The 4,909-nt window shown below is 53.6% G+C and overlaps 1 pseudogene; it reads right to left on the bottom strand.

The window, feature by feature from the left end:
* Positions 1-3,096: 3,096 nt before the first annotated feature.
* On the bottom strand, positions 3,097-3,552 carry LOC142454510 (ATP synthase F(0) complex subunit g, mitochondrial pseudogene; annotated as a pseudogene).
* Positions 3,553-4,909: the final 1,357 nt, after the last annotated feature.

Genomic DNA, 4,909 nt, shown 5'->3' with positions numbered 1-4,909 from the left:
TCGGGTGTAGCTTGGTACACATGAGCGGACACTTGAGCCAGATCACGAAGGACAAGGGCAAATGCAAAAACAAACAAGTCAAACCCAGTGTGGGCTCCAGCCCCATAAACCAATGGTTCCTTAGGAGCGGCTCTGCAATTACAGAAAATAAGACAAATAAAAGCGAGGTACAGGAGCTCCCCGTCCCAATGTCAGGATCAAGAGAGCAAATGTATTTTTCAATGGGTAGATCTAATCATGGGGCTTACAAATCTTTCCATACGTGTAATAGAGTGAAGAAATGAGCAATAAACTGAGTCAACAGCCTAACCTTGTGTGTCCTGCGTCCTCCCCAGGAGAACAACCTCTGCTCACTCTCAGAAGGCGACATCGGCAGGGAGTTAGCTGCTCGTTAGAGTAGGACAGGCAATCGAATCTGGTTGCTTTTAACTACTGATAACCTCTGGGCACATAGGGAACAGCGAGGCACATCTGTTATGACAACTCCTTTAGGGAGGGCTATATCGCAGGGACTATTTTCAGTCATGAAAATGTGTATGAAGAGTCACTTTTATCTCATAACCGTGACAGCCTTCTCCCACCAGAGTCCGCCTTCCAGACGCCGTGATTCTGAGCACGGAGAATTCTGCCACTTACATGTTCATCCTGTCCTTCGGCTTCCACCACCCATTAGGGTAGCAGAGTGGAGATGTGGTTCGTGTTGACATTCCTGGGGCCTGAGGGATTTCCATTGGAGGCAACAGAGAGGGGTAACGAAGAGGAGCTGAATTGGGGGAAACAAGGCCTACGGTTGATGAAGGAAGGATACAGAGGGTACAGTTGGCAGAGGAATCTGGAAGGTGGAGGTTGGGAGAGGGTGGTGGTGGGGATAATGGCACAGCCCTGAGTGATGGGGTGCAGGCCAGGAAGTTGGGGGGTGGCAATTAGAGGAAGAGAACACCCCAGAAAGAGTGCAGGAATGGGGTATCCAGCCCCAAGCCCTCTTCAGGGACCCCCAGTCAAGTATCCCCCTCTGCCTGAGCAAGCAAAGAAGGATGGTGCCATTAGGAGGCAACCCCACACCCCTGAGGAGGAAGAGCACACCTGCGGGGCCCTGGCCAGCATTCCTGAGGACAAAAGGAAAAGCAGGCAGGACTCCCATTTCCAGGAAAGCCAAGGCCCAGTGAGACTCTCAGAGACATATTACCCATGTGAGGGTAGAGCTGGGGCCCCCAGCCCCGGTCTTTCTGCCAGGCTGCACCTGATTCATCACCTTGGAGGGCATGAGGGAGGCCAGGGGAGGGAAGGTGGGTCCCTCGCCTGCCTGAGGCTTTCAGATGGAACCTTGGTTATTCACAATTCAAGGAAGGAAGTCATAGGTACAAATGTGCCTGGCATAATGGATTGGATGGATGGATGGATTGTGATAAGAGTGGTAAGAGCCCCTAATAAAATGATTTTAAAAGGAGGGAAAAGGAGGGAAGTCAATGCCCCTCACCCACCTGGACACATGTGCACACAGATGTCTGACTGGACGAAGCTATGAGCCTCGAGCTACATCTTGCCCTAGGGGAAACAAAGAGCCCTCCAGAAATACGTGAGCGCTGAGACAGAGGCCGCTGGACCTCATGACCAACCTCCCTTTGCCAACCGGGTCTACTCCAGACTGGTACCTGAGGAAGAAGCATCAGGGGGGATCTGGAGGGGATGACACCCTCCTGTAGCCCTGGGTCGCTTGTGGAGTGTGACACTTGCAGGCCAATGGATAGGGTGAGGGAAGCCAGGAGTCGGGAACAAATTCTCCTTGCCCCTCGCCCCAGCTGTGGAGCAGGGGACGACTCGGCAGAGGGCACATGCACTGACCTGAACATGCAGCTCATGAGCCTTTTTCCTATGAAACATGTGGATCTTTTCACTCTCCTTGAAACTCGGTGACTCAGAGTGTATGGGGGGGGGGGGGTCCAGACCATACTCCCTGTAGCTCAAATGACAGAGCTGAGTCGTCAGGGGGGTGACAAGGGTCAGAGCAGGATGGGCTTCCCGACTGCTGGGCCTCTTTCTGTAGGATCCCTGTCATCTTTCCTGCTGAGCCCCATAGACCCAGCCACCACTCCTGACCCAGCACCTCGGTGCCCCCCCCCCACCCTCTCGCCCTTCATCTCCATCTGGGCCAGCAGGCCTGCCCCCACCCGTTAGAATTCTGGGAAAAGGCACAGCAAGGAATGGAACAATGGCCTAAAATTAGAACCCACAACAGAAGCATGGAACTGAGTCATGCATTGTTTCCTTACCCTGCGGTTCTGACTGCTGCCCGTAACCACAGTTCTGGCCCAGAGCGAGTGCTGGCAATGGGATTAGAGCAAGCCAGGCCTTCGGCGAAGGAGGGACTGCAGAAGAGGAGGCCCCTCGGGGCCTGGGCTACTGGATGTCAGAAACCAGGAGGTGGATGGAAGGTCAATCCTGATGGGCATGGGGACGGGGAGCATACATCAGGCCATCTTTGCTCCCAGCCACCTCCTACCTGTCCTCCCAGCTGCCCTGCAGTGCCTATAGGCCATCCGTGGGGTCAGGAACCACTATCCAGCTTAGGGGCTGCAGCTAATTCAGCTGTAGCGTGAGGCAGGTGTCCCTAATTGATGATAGGAAGAATGATTCATAGGTGAGTTCCCCAATTTGGAGCCTTGGTGATTTGTTCCCCCCATGGGGGTCTATTTCCTTTTCCCAAGAGCAGGAATCCCCAGCAGGGTTGCTCCCATTTTTCTGCCCACAGATTCCCTTTATTAATAGGAGATCAGTGTTTTGAAGTTCCCTTCTGCCCGTGCCCACCTCCCTCCACCCTGGCCATGGTCCCTCCAGAAGTTAGCCAATGGCAGGCAGAGCCACCCCATGGAGCGGTGCATGCAGTAGGGTTTCCCCCAGCAGCACTGGGCGTGATGAGCGGGCTGAAGACAGGAGAGACCGATCGCCACCGGTCAGTCACCATGTCACCACGTGTCGACAAACCGGGTCTTCATCTACTGCAGTGGTTCTCAACCTCCCTAATGTCGCGACCCTTTAACACAGGTCCTCGTGTGGTGATGACCCCCAACCATAAAATTATTTTCTTTTTTTTTTTTAGATGATCTATTTTATTAGAGTAGACTGATCACACATGGTCCAAGAAAACTCAAAGAGCAAACCAATATAACCAGATGTTAAAGACTGGTCTTCAAACATCATAGCCAATGATGCCTCGTTTGCCTATGATCTCGCCAATATAAAACCACATCCACACTTCAGTGGCCACCAAACCACTCAGCAGAGCTTCCTTAACTGTGAGCTGCTTGAAGCGCCCAGTCCTAGCACTCTCGACTACTTTCTTCAGGCTCTGGATCGCTGCAGGGACCTCCGCAGGGGTCGGAGGAACCAGCTCCACCCGGGCATAGTGCCAAAATGTGGCCAGTCGAGGCTTCGAGTAAGTCACAGCAGCGTTCACCAGCCCCGGGGCCTTCTCCACCAAGTTACGGACAAACTGGGCCATGGTTCGAGGAGAGAAAGCCCGTGGCCCGAAACAGCCGGTTGAATGTCACCTCCGGGAAGCCATAAAATTATTTTCATTGCTACTTCATCACTGACATTTTGCTACTGTTATGAATCAGGCAAGCCCTGTGAAAGGGTCACTCGACCCCTAAAAGGGTTGTGACCCACAGGCTGAGAATTGCTGATCTATTGAGACTAGAGGGTGGTGTGGAAGCAGGAATAGGGGGCGGGGGGGGGGGGGGCTGCAAGGGCCAGGTCAAGTGTTGGCAAGGACACAAGGAGAAGGGTCACAGGCACATGCTTGGGACCACATGCTTCCTGAGGGCAGAACCACGGCTGACCTGATTTGGTACTCCCAGCATGGTGCAGTGTCTGGCACTGATACCAGAACCAGCTGTCGGTGTCAAGTCCAAGTCGTGGGGACCCATGTGGGTCAGAATAGAACTGTGCTCTTCTCCACAACTGGTTTCTCAGAAGTAGAGCACCAGGCTTTTCTTTGGAGAAGTCTCTGGAAGATGAAACACCGCCCCCCACCCAATCATGCAGTCAGAAGCACAGGGTGTTAGCCGTTTCCACCCCCCACAAGCCTGGCCGAGCCTTGCTGTGGCTGTCAGGGGTCCTTGAGTCAGTTCCAACTCTAGGCGATGGTTCCTCCGGGTGCTGTGTGAAGTCATTGAGACGAGGTCTTGCCATTCTTGCTTCTAAGGAGCATCCTGGCTGTGTCTCTTCAGAGGCGATTTGTTCTTCTGGCAGGTCCACAGCATGCTCCACAACACCGCCGGTCAAGCACATGAACGCTCCGTTGTCTTCTGTGTTCACTGGCCACCTCTCCCCCACGTATCGGCCGGACGCAACGCAGTTCTAAGAACGACATCTTCACTTTTAAAGACATCCAAGAAGTCTTGGGGAGCAGATTTGCTCCATGCGATACGGCATCCGATTCCCTGACGGCGCCTTCCACGCGCATTGATTATAGATCCGAGTAACATGAAATCCTTCGCAACGTCCCTCTTTCCTCAGGGGATCGTAATTTGCTTAGCAGTCCGGGGGTGAGGATTCTTGTGTTCTTAGCGATAAAGCATCATTCAAACTCAATTCTCTGATCTTGTTCAATGGGTGCTGCACGTCCCCTTCACCATCAGCAAGCTCCCTGAGGGCTCCACCAGCCTCAGCTGGAATTGATAGATTTCGTGAATTCCTGACGGAAAGGCCCCTGCCGTTGTCTGGGGCGAGAGGAAGCAGGGCTAGGGGCACAAAAAATGTCTCCTCAGGAGCCTCAGAGGTGGACAGGGGCAGGACAGAGCGGATAGACATGCTCCCCAAGGAGAAAGGTATACTGATACCAAAACTAAGACCAACCCGCTGCCATCCAGGCGATTCCAACTCATAGCAGCCCGACACAGGGTCCCCG

Source organism: Tenrec ecaudatus, chromosome 8 (genome assembly GCF_050624435.1).
Source record: "Tenrec ecaudatus isolate mTenEca1 chromosome 8, mTenEca1.hap1, whole genome shotgun sequence".
NCBI lineage: Eukaryota > Metazoa > Chordata > Mammalia > Afrosoricida > Tenrecidae > Tenrec > Tenrec ecaudatus.
The sequence above is the reverse complement of the archived record's forward strand: the minus strand, read 5'-3'. Positions and strand labels throughout refer to the sequence as shown.